The following is a 14,583-nucleotide window of genomic DNA, read 5'->3' on the forward strand; positions in this document are numbered from 1 at the left end:
GGGGAAGACAGAGACTAGAGGCTGGCTGTGTGACAGGTACCATCGGGATGATTCACTTCAGAATGAGAAAAGGAGAGCAGTAAGTGAATCTGCCCTTTAGGTTGAAGGAGGAGAAACATCCTGATGGGAATACAAAAGGGAAGCCAATGAACTGAGAGCTGCTGTGGAAAGGTGTGTGTGTGGGTAATGGGGGAGAGGGTGAGGGGGGAGGTGAAATGCACATTTGGGAGACTTTTGCAATTAGGGATTAGGGTGAGTTTCCTTGTGGGTGGTTTCTGTGTTTCATTCACTGGGTGTGAAGAAGGAATTCCAGATTGGCCAGGGTACAGTTCTAGGAGGAGAGTGTAAAGTACTGTGCATACAAATAGGAGCCATGCCAACCAGAGACATGCAAATTAGCATCATGCAAATAAGGCTATTCCTGGTCAAAATCTTGTCACAGGGTAGCAGGCTCTGTGGTGTCCCGGTGCTAGCAGTTTGGAATCCTGGGACAAGCTAATGGAGGGCCAGCTCCACTTCCTGGTCTCTCCTTAAAGGCCTTCCCTCTATACACAACACTTTTCCTGGGTGAACACTCCAGGGAGTACTCTGGTACCGAGACAGGAGAGTGTTCATGAAGGGCAGGTGTTGGGGAGCGTGTTCTCTCTCTCTCTCTCTCTCTCTCTCTCTCTCTCTCTCTCTCTCACACACACACACACACACACACACACACACACCACACACCCCTTATAGAGGCTACCTAGCCAGCAGAGGTAACTGCTAACTGCATAGCTCATTCCGGCAGAATCTGGCTGAGGTATCTGGGTGAGGAACTTCTTGTAAGGCTGGGAGATGGCTCGGTCAGCACATTGCTAGCCTTGCAAGCACAAGGTCCCAACTGTGATCCCACAATCCCAGAGTTTTGCAATCTACAAAAGCCAGGCATGGTAGCACACACTTGTGATCTCAGTGCTGGAGAAGCAGAGCTAGATCAGTCCGGGCTCGATAGCCAGCTCAAAGCTGCTGGCAGCTGAGCCTCTTGGTATGTCCCAGGCCAAACTAACAACAACAACAACAACAACAACAACAACGACAACGACAAAATACAGCTGATGCCTGAGGAATGGCACTCAAGAGCAACCTCTGGCACATGCATCTGCTACACACACACACACACACACATACATACACATACATGCACACACACATACATATACATACATATACATGCATGCATACACATACATGCACATGTACTCACACACATACAAACATATATACGTACATACACATACATGCACACACACACACAGAAAGAAAAGGAAACAGAGACAGATAAAGAGACTGAGACAGAGAGGAAAGGGAGGAGGGAAGAGGGAGAGAGAAGAGAGAAATTTTTCATAAATAATCCCAGCAGGAATGAGGGTCTCGACAACTGACCTACAGATCTACAGATTAAATCACCCTGTCCCTTCCTCCCGCCCAGCATCCGAGCTCCCTACCTGGACTCTGCAGCTTTCTGCCCAACACTTAGACAGCAAAGGGATGGTTTACTCCCCAGGAGGCTGCTGTCTAGTGTGTCTCCCATGTGCCTGTCCCTGTGGAAAACATTAGGGGCCACTACTAGACTGGACTTTCCTGTGTGGGAAGGTGGCTGCAACCCCAAGGAGTTCAGTTGTTTGAGCTTCCTGGGTTGCCGTCCATACACATCATATAGGAGTCCACGCCATTTCCTATTTGAGGCAACAGTCAGCCACAGTCACTCAGAGCTGTCTTGCTTGACTCAGCCCACCCACTTCTATCCATCACTCACCCTTACCCAGTGGAGCAACACCAGGCAGATGAGGGTTGTCATTCTGTCCTGCCTCCCTTTGTTCCCGTGGATACTGCCTAAGCCCAGTCTCATGGCCCCTTGTCAATCTGTGATAGCAGACTACCCCTGGGACAACTTTGCAGACTGGCACTGTAGAACACAGTCTCATTGGCCTTCTCCTCAGGGGCTCTGTTCCCACCCTGTCATCCCAGCAAATTAGACCTGCATGTCCCCTCCCTTGCTACTTACAATATCCTTCTGGCCTTCCCACCCTTTCTGAACCTGCCTGGGGGACTAAGATTCCAGTAATTCAATCCCACAATTCCATGAATTCAAGTCCTCTGTCTTCTTTGGGGCCCTCGATGGTAACCCGTCAACAGGATGAGTCTGACATACTTACCTGTGAAGTTTGTACCTTCGTCACACAGAGCAAGCAAAGCCTACCCAAGTGTGTCATCCCCGCTGACTCTGAGGTTCTTCAAGCTGGAAGCTGTGCTTCAGTTGTCCCCTGCGTCTAGCTCTGAGCAGCGGCCATAGGTAAAGTCTTGGCAATGTATTTGCTGACCAGTGCTACCTAACTTGTCACCCGCAAATCCAGGGCCTGAAACAAGATTTCTTCCTGACCTGGTTAGGATTACCATTGCTGTGGCCAAGCACCATGGCGAAAGCCAGATGGGGAGAAAGGGGGCCAGATTCTAAATTAGTGAAGTTGGGCTGCAAGAGTTTGCTTTTACTTTAAATCCAAGGTCATGTGTTCGTCTCTCTTATTAATAGAAGCAGTCACACTGTGTACACCACAGGTCTACCTAACCAAGATAAATGTTTATCCAGGCTGAAATGGTGAAGGTTCTGGGGACCACACCCCATTGAAGCCCCTGTTCTGATAACTTGGGCGTTTTTTGTTTTTTTTTTTTAAATACAAGTCACTTTCCTAGTCTTCTGTATCAGAAGGACTTAGCCTTAGACACAAACTCCATAGCTGCTGTTTTCAAAACACACTTATGGGTCAGGCACGGTGGCTCAAGCCTTTAATCGCAGCACTTGGGAGTTAGAAGTAGAGACAAGAGGATCTCTGTGAGCTGAGTTAGGAGGCCAACATGGTCTACACAGTGAGTTCCAAAACAGCCATGTTTACATAGGGAAACCCTATCTCAAACAAAAAGAAAGAAAGACAGAAACAGAGAGGGGGGAGAGGGAGGGATGGATGAAGGGAGAGAGGGGGAGGGAGGGAGAGAGGGAGAGAGGGAGATGGGGGAAGGGAGAGATAGACACTGGGGTGGGGGGAAGGGAGGGAGAGAGAGGGGGGAGGAGGCAGGGAGGGAGAGAGAGGGAAAGAGAGACATGGGGTAGGGGGAGAGAGATGTGGTGGGGGAGAGGGAGAGAGAGACACAGGGGTGGGGAAGGGAGGGGGAGGGGAGAGGGACGGAGGGAGAGAACACACCTGTATAGCCACAGGGAAATGTCCTTGATTGTATTTGTTAATATTTGCTAGAATGTGGTAGGGTGGTACGGAGAACGTGTTCTTATTGACTTTCGTCCCAGGTTAATGGTTAATTTTGTCTCCTTGATGACTTTATTGCGGGTAGGCTTTGGTCAGAAAGGTATTCTATAATACATGGAGCAGCAGAGTACTTACCCTCCTCCGTCCTCATGTGTTCCCTTCTATTACGTTAGATGACAATAGTTCCCTGAAGATAGGATATTCTGAAATAAAGCTTAAAGCTTACTAACAATTTGCTATTTCAAACTCTGGTCAGATGCTAAGTGTTCAACATAGGGGTGGGATAACATGAGCTTGGTGTTTCTGTAAGTTGGACACATCGATTGCAACAATTCTTTACAGGTTGTTAGCAGAAATCTTTTGCACAGGTGTGTGTGTGTGTGTGTGTGTGTGTGTGTGTGTGGTGTATGTGTGTGTGGTCTGTGTGTGTGTGCATGTGTGGTGTGTGTGCACATGCACGTGCACACACACTCACACTCACACATGTGGAGGCCAGAGGTTGACTTCAGGGTGTTTTCCTTAATCACCTGTTCACCTTATCATTGTGTATTTTTATTCTTTGAAAATTTTGTAGATGTAAACAATGTAGCCTAATTGTATCTGCCTTCTGTTACCTTCCAGCAGCTCCTCATGGCCCAACAGCCTACCGTATCTCCTTTCTAGCTTCAAGCTGTTCTTTTACTGATCCACTGAGTCTACTCAGTGTTGTGCACCTTGCATGGCCCGGGGTATCCACTGAGGTACGTGGAACTTGCCAGTAGCCACCATTTCAAAAGCAGTGACCCTTTCTGTTACTGCAGACTCCGACTGCCTGTAGCCCCTCAGGGGCCTTGCCTTTTGACTCCATGCAGAATTTTAACTGGCTTGATGTGTGCAGGCCTTGGGCAGGTAACAGCATGGGATAGGGGCTCTCTCTGAACCTGAGATTGCCCTTTCAGTTAGACTGGATAGCCAGAGAGCCCCAGGGACCCTTGGTCTCTGCCCTCCCGACCTGTTCCCCTTCATGCTGGGATTATAGATGTATGCTCCGTAGGCTGTATGGGAGCTAAGGACTCAAATCCAGGTAATCATGCTGACTCAGCAAGCCCATTCCCTACGGTGCCATCTTCCTGGTCCCCAGGAAAAGTCTTTTCTGTGTGGTAGAAACAGCATGGATTTTAAGATCACATGGCCCTTGGTTCAAATCCTAGTTTTGTGACCCTCCAGCACATGAACCTGGGTGAGCATATTACTTTTGAATCTGTGCCTCGTCCTCAAATGCACCTCTGACTGTCACTTCGTAAAACACCACGAAAATGTGGCCTTACTGGGGGTCACCATATTCTGCCTTGACACAGCCATTTTGTTTAGATCCGCCATTTTTTTTTCTTTTCTTTTTTTTTTTTTTTTTTTTCCGGAGCTGGGGACCGAACCCAGGGCCTTGCGCTTCCTAGGCAAGCGCTCTACTACTGAGCCAAATCCCCAACCCCTAGATCCGCCATTTTTTAATATGGTGGTCAATTACATTCTCTCCACGCCCATGTCTGTGGAAAAAGCAATTGAATCTGGTTTTATTCATTTTGATGGGGCCTCAGAGCAATATTCTGGAAGTCCCTCAAGTAGCACGGACCATATCTTTTCCGTTCAGGAAAGAGATGGCATCCAGATCTACACATTCAATCTACCTCTCTGCCTCATTGATGGATGCCACCTATTGTGTGCTTGGAACGAGGGGAAGGTTTTTTTTTTGTTTTTTTGTTTTTTTGCTAGCACAGAGAGACTGGCAGACAGCTTACAGGATAAATCGGCTTGGATGGAACCGGAGGGATTTCTGCTGCAGAGGCAACAGGCGAGCAGTCGGCTTTGGTGCCCAGTCCAGAAAGTGGGGCCGAGACACAGGCCCGTGAGCTCGGTTCCAAAGTGTTTGCCGCTCAGCACTGTGGGCACACTTCCTGCTGGCCAGCCCAGAAGAGACAGCTGCTCAAGGCAGCACACCAGGGCCTGTTCTGTCAGAGGAACTTGTTTAGAAGGGATTTAGATGACAAAGGGGAGGCTGCCTCCAGGATAGGGAGGAGTGGGCACAGCTGCCGCTTTGTGCGGCATCCCAGACAATGACAGGGATGGAGAACCGGCATATCCTTTCACTGGCCTTCCAGGACTTCTCAGCAAACCCCTGACAGGCCTCTGGGTGGGAGGTTCTGCAACCCGCTCCCACCTTAGGCTCCTAGCCAAAGAAGGAGGAGGAGAAGGAGAAGGAGAAAGGGCTCCTACCACACAAGGGTCTCTCTTCCCCAAGGAAGGAGCAGGGGCCACACGCAGTTAAAGTCAGGGTCCTTGCAGCCTGGTCACTCGGTCCTGTCTGGGCTACTTTCTAGGTGTGCGAGAATAGGTAGTTTACTTTTGTCAGCTTGACACAGGCCTAGACACTCCTGGGATGAAGGATCTCGATCGAGGGAGTGCCTCTGACGGCATGGCCTGTGGACGTGTCTGCTTAGCGTTTTCTTGATCACCAGTTAGTGTAGGTGGGTCTAGCCCACTGTGGGTGGAACAGTCCCTAGTCTGGGGGGGCGGGGCTTGGTTGTGTAGGAAAGGTAGCTGAGAGGCCCGGGAGAGCGAACGGGTAAGCCGGGTTCCCTCACGGCTGCTGCTTCAGTTCCTGCTTCCGGCTTCCTTGGATGATGTGCTGTAAATTGGAAAATAAACCCCCTCCTCCCAAGAGGCATTGTTTAAAAAATCAGAGCAGCAGAGAAGAAGCTCAGACGGGTGAGTTCCTACCCTAGTTACTTTTATGAGGGCTATAGGATAAGACATCAGCGGGTGATGGAAGGGTTTATTCAGGGTCCTGGGGAACCAGGTGGTCTTCTATCCCCATAGGCTGTTTGGGGACCAGTATTTTATAACCGGTGGCCACTAAAACTCAAACTACCCACTCGTGTTTTGAAAGCACAGAGCGGGATCCGGTTTCACCGGTGTTCATGCAAGGACAATGGGCAACCTGGTGTCGCCTATATTAAAATGTAAACAACACGATACATGGAATAAACTCTTAGGGTTTTATTTTTCAGTATTATGCACACTTCAATCTAGATTTTGCTTAAAAACAAAATCGTCTGACTCTAGGAGGTGGTTATTACCGTTTCGTGAACAAGAACTGTCTTGATTCCATAGGTTGCTGAGCCGCGTTATTCTTAAATATTTAATTCAAACGCAGGTTGTTTATAGATAATTATACACAGCAACAAGACAGATGGAAGTTTGTCATTAAAAAATGATGGCATTTACGATGACATCATTGAATACTCTAAAATTTAATGCCACATGTCACAGTTACTGTCTAATAAAAAGACTACAATAATCTGTTCAAATCAGCCACTGCGTATGTGTCTGTATTAATTGCTTTGTTTTTACGTTACTGAATCAAAGCCCTCGTTTTACTAAGAGCAAAAGTATAAAATATTAATATGAATTGAACTTGATAAAAACAACACTGATTGAAGCGTCTTAAAACTTAAAAAAATAAATAACAACTTTACGGGAAGGAGGAGACCTGGTGGTGGGGGAGCGTCCTCAGAGACAGGGGTTAGGAAGAATGGGATGAGGAACTGGGGGTGGGGGGACAGGATGGGGGACAATGGCTAGACTGTAAATTGAGAGAGAGATGGGGGGGGGGCTAGATCCAGGCATGGTGAAATTTGCCTGCAATCCCAGCACTCCAGAGGCTAACACAGAAAGGTTTCAAGTTTAAGGTCAGAGCCTGGGTTACATAGGAAAACTGGTTCCCAAAACGAACAAATGACAAGTCAGACTTGCCACATATGAGAATTATGAGTTGACCTATGAGATGGGCTTTATTTAAAATTCCGAACCTTTCCGGCCACGCATGGTAGTGCCTTTAATCTTAGCACCTGGGGAAGGCAGAAGTAGGTGAGTCTCTGAGAGTTCCAGGGCAGCCTGGGCTACATGGGAGAGATCCTGTCTCGAAAACAAAACAAAACAAGGGGCCGGAGATGGCTCAGTTTTTTTTTTTTTTTTTTTTTTTTGGTTCTTTTTTTCCGGAGCTGGGGACCGAACCCAGGGCCTTGCGCTTCCTAGGTAAGCGCTCTACCACTGAGCTAAATCCCCAGCCCCCGATGGCTCAGTTTTTAAGAGCATTGGTTGCTCTTTCAGACATCCCACACCAGCACCCGTGTGACAGCTCACAACTGACCATTCAAGTTCCGGGTGATCTGACATGCTCAGACAGACAGACAGACACACAAGCAAAATACCAATGCGCGTAAGACACAACGCAAATAAAACAAAAACAAATAACTTAATAAACAATAGTAAAACAAAAGACCATCTCTACTGCTTCATTCAAAATGTCAGAAATCCAAGTATTTTTTAATTTAGAGTTAGGGAGATACATCTGGCCAACCTAGATTTTGCATGTGCTATTTGTAAACAGGGAAATTAAAAATAACCCAGAAAGAAAATGTCATTTGTCACCGTGACATATTCCTGCAGGGAAGTACCTCCACAAGCATGGGAGAAGAGAAAGGACAGCACCCGCCGCTCTCAACCTCATCTCTTAGACGATGTGGTCACCTGGCATCCTGTCCCCAGGAGAGGAGGAAGTGGGAGATAAAGATATAAGGGAGGGGCCTGTGCTTCAGGGTGCTGCCAATCACAGTACATTGATTGCTGGTGTCAGTCACTTGCTTGGCTGAAGAAGAAGCAAAGAGAACCGGGGGGGGGGGGGGGGGGGGCTGGAGGGACTCAGCAGTTGAGGGCACTAACCACACTTGCAGAGTCCCCGAGTTCAATCCCCGGCACCCACACAAGGCAGATGTGTTCTCTTTGTGACGACTTCGTGATACACTTTGATCATATACACGCCTGCCATATAGGACCATCCTCCTAGGCAAACGGCCACCATCTTGGGATTAGCTATGCCCACTTCATTCCCTCAGAGTAAGAGGGGTTGGGGAGGGTCAGTGGACCCTCACCTGAGGTTGCAGCCATCTCTCCCGGGCAGCTGCATGCAGTTGTGCCCTAACTGCCTGTGGTCTCATGAGGTGCAAGAGTTCATGGCTTGGGAAACTCCACCTACAAGGCAGTGGGGGAGCTGTCAGCTACGCTGGGCCAACTTTTCAGCACGGCTTCTGCATGAGCTACTGTAGGATCACCCATGCTCCTGGGGGTAATCCTGCCCCAGTGCTCTGTAAGGGAGGCCAATAAACTGACTGGTTCCCAGGGTGAACCTTGTGGTATCTTGCTTTAGCTTGTTCTTGGGGTCTTGTGAAGATTGGGTAGACTTATGTCTCCCCTGGGTGGACTCGAGGGACAGGGTCTTCTTCCTCTGGTTACCGGCAAAGACAAGGAATCCGTGTAGGACATGGAGGGGAGATAGGGTTCTTCCTGTGTCACATAGGCATGGCCCTGGCCTGGAGTCTTGGGTTCTGGTCTCTGGTTTTGATATTAACCAAGCTTGCAAACAGTTTCTCTGGCTCCCTGTTACCTGTGACACCCCGCAGACTCCACCCTCTCACTCGAATGGTTAGAGTCTTCATCTTATTGAAGGAAGATATTCTTTTTGAGGAAAAAAAAAAAACCACTAAATAAGGTCTTCCCTGGAACTTTCTAAGGTCACCCTGCTGACTGACATGTTTTGATATTTTTAACCCACTGGGTATTGAGGTTGATGATTTGGGGTGGATGAGGAAGCAGATTTTTCTGACTAGAGCTCTGTGTCTGTGTGGTACAGGAATCTGTTTAAGCCAGGTAGCCCGTGTTTAAGATGGGTTAGCCCACGGCCTTTGAGGCATTAAAAGTCAGAATTCTGAGTCACAGGGCAAGTTAATAGAACCCCCAAGGCATGGCCAGCACTGGAGTTCCCATAGTCTCTGAGGGTAGGCTTGTTCTCTTGGGGAAAGGATGCAGCTGGGACCAGGCTCAGCTGAGGAGAGACACAAGTTGACTGGGAGCTAAGTCCAGAGGTCCCAGCTCTGCTGTTTCTACAGGGTGTGGGAAATGGGAAATCTGCTCAAAGACCTGTCAGTGCACTCTGCTGCGTGTTCAGAAAGAATCTAGAGCCCACGTGACATCTGAGCTCACTCTTTGCTTTGGGTGGGGTATCTGGTTTCATCCCTCAACTGTTCTCTGCTCTGTGTGGGTCACAGGTGGCAGCTGTGCACAGCATTTCCTGGGCCCATTGCTCTGCCAGCTTCTGTTTAGGCTTGGCCAATGGAGGGCAGGGCAGACGGTCCGTGGGAAGAGGTGGGGAGCACCACCTCTGCCACTCTCAGTTCTCTGGCAGTGATTGTGCCTTGTTGGAAGACTGAGTTCTATCTACCTCACCTTTGCTCATCCATCCAGTCCTAACCAATTTTGAGGTCCCCTTGTATACCAAACACAGCATTCTATTGTACCCCAGTCCCTGTCTGGAGCAGCCGACATGGGGACTGCTCCCTGTCTGAATCGCTTACGTGCTTTGGACCACTTTTGTTGCCCATGTTGTATTACTTACTCTGTGGTCCCCACTCCAAACGGTCCAAAAGACCGCAGACCTGTCGCCAAGACTGCCCTCCCTTTGGCCTGGCCAGCCCGAGTGGCATTCAACTTCAGATTCCTAGAGAGCTGACTCTTAACAAAGCAAGCTGTGCCCTGGGGTTTGAGCTCAAGGTCACATGAAGCCAACTCACATTTTGCTTCCTTTGAGTTTGGAAAAGAGCAGCGGAGAGCGGGTCTGCACGAAAGGTCACCAGTCATCTTAATAAAATGGCATCATTTCGCATGGCCGGGCCAGGCCTCCGTAAGGGTTTCCCACATGACACATTGTATCTCCTCGTGGAGAACCGTGATATTTGCTACAGGCATCTAATAGAGCTTGAAATTGCCCCGGCGAGCTGTTTACTCTTCTCCAGAGTGGCGCTGGGCTGCGGGCCGTGTTGATCTAACGCTGCGGTCGCTTTCATTAAGTAAGCCCTCACACTTCCAAAGTGTGCCGTGAGCTCTGTAATATTTTATTAGCCTTTGTAATTAGTCATGTCATCTCACAGCGCTGCCAGGAAGTGGGTCAGTGTGGCTGTGGCGGCCCTCCTCTCACCACCCAAGTGGGTGAGCAACTTCCAGAGGTGGAACCTGGCCTTGAACCGGAAGCCAGCGGGTACCGTGCTTCCTTCCTGGGACAGGCAGGAATGGGGCTTGCTGGAGCTTTGGGGGAATGTAAAGTTCAGGGACCTGTGTCCTTGCCCAGCAGGATGGAACCACCTCTGCCTGGGGCTGGGTTGAGTGTGGAGAAATGAAAAATTCAAAATGTGTGGGTAGCACAAAGAAGCTTCCCGAACACGGCAGCCATTTTGTAAGAGCAATCTCATCTGTTCTCCCCTCCTTTGCCCTCCTAGTACATCAAGTCTTGATTTATTCATTCTTGGAGAGGGAGTGGGCCAGAACAATGCCAGCTGCAGTCTTCTTCGGGGAACACGGTCCAGCGATGGGAGCTGTAAGAGCTCTTACATTATGGGAACTTCCCTGTGCACACGTGTAGTGGTTTGAATAAGAATGGCTCTTATGGGCTCACACATTTGCATGCTTAGTCCCCATTTGATGGGCCGCCAGGGAAGTGTTAGGAGGTGTGGCCTTATTGGAGTAGTCATGACCTTGCTAGAGGAAGGATGGACTTCACTAAGGGTGGACTTTGAAGTTTCAAAAGCTCATGTCTGCTCTGGTAGCTCTTTGTCTGCTGCCTGAGGATCAGGGTGCAAAGCTCTCAGTTACTTCTCCAAGACCAAGCCTGTCAACCTGCTCCTTACCAGGATAACGTACTAAGCCTCTGAGACTGTAATTGAGCCCTCAATTCAATGCCCTTGGACACGGTGTCTCTTCCCTCCAGTAGAACACTGACTAAGACAATGTATATGTTGGCATTTTGGAATGTGTGCATGTGTGTTCATTTGTGTATGGGCTTGCACACGTGCACATGGGGTGGTCAGCGGTTGTCCTTGGCTGCTGTTCCTTAGGAGTTGTCCACCATATTCTCTGAGACAGGCTTTCTCACTGAGACCCAGGCTCCCGGCTCAGACTAGACTGTCTGGCCAGCTAGCACTTCCTGTGTCACCACGTCCGTGCCCGCACCTCATGGCCAGCTCTGGGGATAGAACTCAAAAGCTGAATGCTATCCAGCAAGCACTCTGCTGACTGAGCCGACACTCCAGCACTGTATGCTAATTTTAAGACGCGTTTTTCAGGGTCGAATAAAATCACAAAGGGCTACTAAATCAGCTATTGTGGAAACCTTTTCACTATGGAATCTTTCTAGCTCCTTAATGATGTCAGATGATGGAAGATCAAGGAACCTGCAGCTGCTGTGACTTGAGGTCTCCCCCTTTGAATGCTCCCCCTTTTGAGTGCTCCCCCTTTGAGTGCTCCCCCTTTGAGTGCTCCTCCTTTAGAGCGATCCCCTTTTGAGTGCTCCCCTTTGAGTGCTCTTATTTTGAGCATTCCCCCTTTTGAGCTCTCTCCCTTTTGAGTGCTCCCCCTTTTGAGTGCTCCCCCTTTGAGTGCTCCCCTTTTGAGCACTCCTCCTTTGAGTGCTCTTATTTTGAGCATTCCCCCTTTTGAGCTCTCCCCCTTTTGAGCTCTCTCCCTTTCGAGTGCTCCTCCTTTTGGGCTTCCCCTTTTGGGTGCTCCCCTTTTGAGTGCTCCTTCTTTGAGTGCCCCCATTTTTGCTCTGCTCTGAGCAAAGACTATCGTTGCTCAATCTTCTCTTCATTTCACAGCTCAGCTCTTGAATTCAGTTCTTCAGTGATGCTTTATTTGCCTTGGTTTTTCATGGCTTCTATTTTCCTGGTGCATGTTTGACTGAACATCATCAGAAGCAACACTTAGCCACTATTTCATTTCAAGTGTATCTGTCTCTATGATCTTTACACCTGTGCAACTTTTGTTTACTTAGAGTCTCTTGCCTAGGTTTTAAAGGCATCTCATTTGAGATTCTTGGATTAAGTAGTGTACTGGTTTCCTTTCAGTTGCTGTGATTAACATCCCAACCAAAGCAACCAGGAGAGAGTTATTTGGCTTATACTTCTAGGTCACAATCCATCACCTATGAAAGTGAGGGCAGGAACCCAAGGTAGGAGCTTGAAGCAGAAACCATGAAGGACCTGTGTTCACTGGCTGGCTCCTCCTCAGGCACATGCTGTACAGTTTCTTACCCAGTTCAGCACCAGCTGCTCAGGGAATGGTGCCGCCCACAGTGGGCTGAGCCCTCCTGAATCCATTAATTATCAAGACAGTTCCTCACAGACAGGTGTACCAATCAAACTGATGAAGACACTTTATTTCCAGTGTCTAGGCTGTGCCAATGTGATCGTCAATGCTAACTATGACAAGCAACCTGCTTTCATTTTTCTTACTTTTTTCTGGTTTCTAGAAGACTCGTTGTTCCTGGTTTATCTCTTTTCTAGAATGCAGCCTTGTTGGGGATGGGTTCCAACGCTTTGAATTAATCCGAGCCTCAAAATTGGGAATCTGCATGTCCAAATGCTGATGGTCCTTGTCCCCAATTGGTTTTTGATCAATCAATAAAGAGCCAGTGGCCAATGATTGTGTAGACTGAGGCGGGATCTTTAGATTTGTGCAGGCTAGGAACTGGGAGAAAGGAAGATAGAGAGCCATCTTGACTTAGGGGAGAAAGATGGGAAGTAAGAACTGCAGGAGAAATTTGGGGAAGTGGCCAGGGAAAGGTTTAGGAGTGCCTAGTCTTTGAGCAAGTCACAGTATGTCAAAAATTAACTGACATACGTGTGTGTGTGTGTGTGTGTGTGTGTGTGTGTGTGTGTGTGTTTCATTCATGAATCCAAAGATCTCCTGGGCAGGTGCCCACGTGCGACCCGCCTCTAGGAGCCAGAGCAGTTGGTTAGCCAATTACCGCTACACAGTATGATGGTGTTAGTGACTTTCTTCATTGCTGTGACCAAATCCCTGACAAAAGCAGTTTAAGGAATCCATTTGGCTCAGATCCTGAAGCTGCAGTCCACCATGTTGGCAAAGGCATGGCCACGGGTCATGAGGCCGCTGGTCAGTCACATTACATGTGCCCTCGGGAAGCAGAGAGAGGAAGGCTGGTGCTTAGCTCAGCTTCTCCTTTCTGTGCAGTAGGGGCCCCCCGGTCCCTGGCTTCTGTAATCCCCATCTTCTCCCTTAAACTTTCGATTTAGAAATGTTATGTCCTGTTGTAGGTCTTGGGATCTTAGAAAGGGTCTATGAATGATGTTTGTTTCCATTCACAAATAGTACTCATTTGACATTCTCAAATATTTGTAATCAGATACTAAACATGTTTAGTTTCCTATTTATTTCATGTGAGTACACTGTCACTGTCTTCAAACACACCAGAAGAGGGCATCGGATCCCATTACAGATGGTGGTGAGCCACAATGTGGTTGCTGGGAATTGAACCAGGACCTCTGGAAGAGCAGTCAGTGCTCTTAACTGCTGAGCCATCTCTCCAGCCCCTAGTTTCCTATTTAAACCAAAGTTTTCTCAGTAAAGAAAAAAAAAAAAAACCAAAACTTTCCTGAGACACAATGTTTTTCATTGTTTAAAATATTAAATTTATAAATAGGTTGAACCTAAAGTTACCTCAGATGAGAGTGATGGTATATACTTGTAATTTCAGGACATGAGAGGCAGGAGGTTTTCCATGAGTATAAGGCCAACCTGGTCTACATAGGAAGCTTCGGATCCTGTCTCAAAGAGACAAAATTAGTTTATTAACAAAAAAGTTATTTTAAATATTATAATTCAACCTAGAGTCATAAATATCAAGATTTCATTTTTAACTCTTCGTGTTTGCATGCATGTGGACATGTGTGTGCATGTGTGTGCACACATATATGTGCATGTGTGTGTGTGTGTGTGTGTGTGTGTGTGTGTGTAGGTGCCAGTAGAAGCCAAGAGGGGGCCATCAGATCCTCTGGAGACGAATGGGAGGAGCCTGGGAGAGGGGGAAGTGGTCATTGTTCATGTGTATCTTTTTAATCCATGGTGTGGAAGAGTTACCTCTGAAAATGTATCAGGAGCTGGGATCCAATCAGAGTCTGGGTTGGAGAATGAACATTGAAATGTTTGGCTCTTCCCAGGTAAAGGGAATATGTAGTTTGGGCTTCTCTTCCCTCACAGCCTGCCCCTGACTTCTAGCGAGGTCTCAGGGATCCACACTGCAGAAAGTCATAACCATGGCATGGAAGGCAAGTTTGTGCAGTGCCTTCTGAACTCAAAATTGGAAGAAGAAATGAACCAGGCACGATGGTCTCGGTCTATAACCCCA

General features: G+C 48.2%; 1 long non-coding RNA gene across 1 annotated transcript in view; it reads right to left on the minus strand.

Annotated features, from left to right (window-relative positions):
- Window positions 1-3,263, minus strand: part of LOC120094298 (uncharacterized) — a 50,325-nt gene extending 47,062 nt beyond the window's left edge. The window contains exon 1 of the long non-coding RNA XR_015627434.1: window positions 2,193-3,263. This is a non-coding gene — a long non-coding RNA (uncharacterized LOC120094298). The remainder of the gene's footprint in view (window positions 1-2,192) is intronic.
- Between the last annotated feature and the right edge of the window lie 11,320 nt (window positions 3,264-14,583).

This window comes from Rattus norvegicus, chromosome 8, assembly GCF_021556685.1.
Source record: "Rattus norvegicus strain SHRSP/BbbUtx chromosome 8, alternate assembly SHRSP_T2T, whole genome shotgun sequence".
Lineage (NCBI taxonomy): Eukaryota > Metazoa > Chordata > Mammalia > Rodentia > Muridae > Rattus > Rattus norvegicus.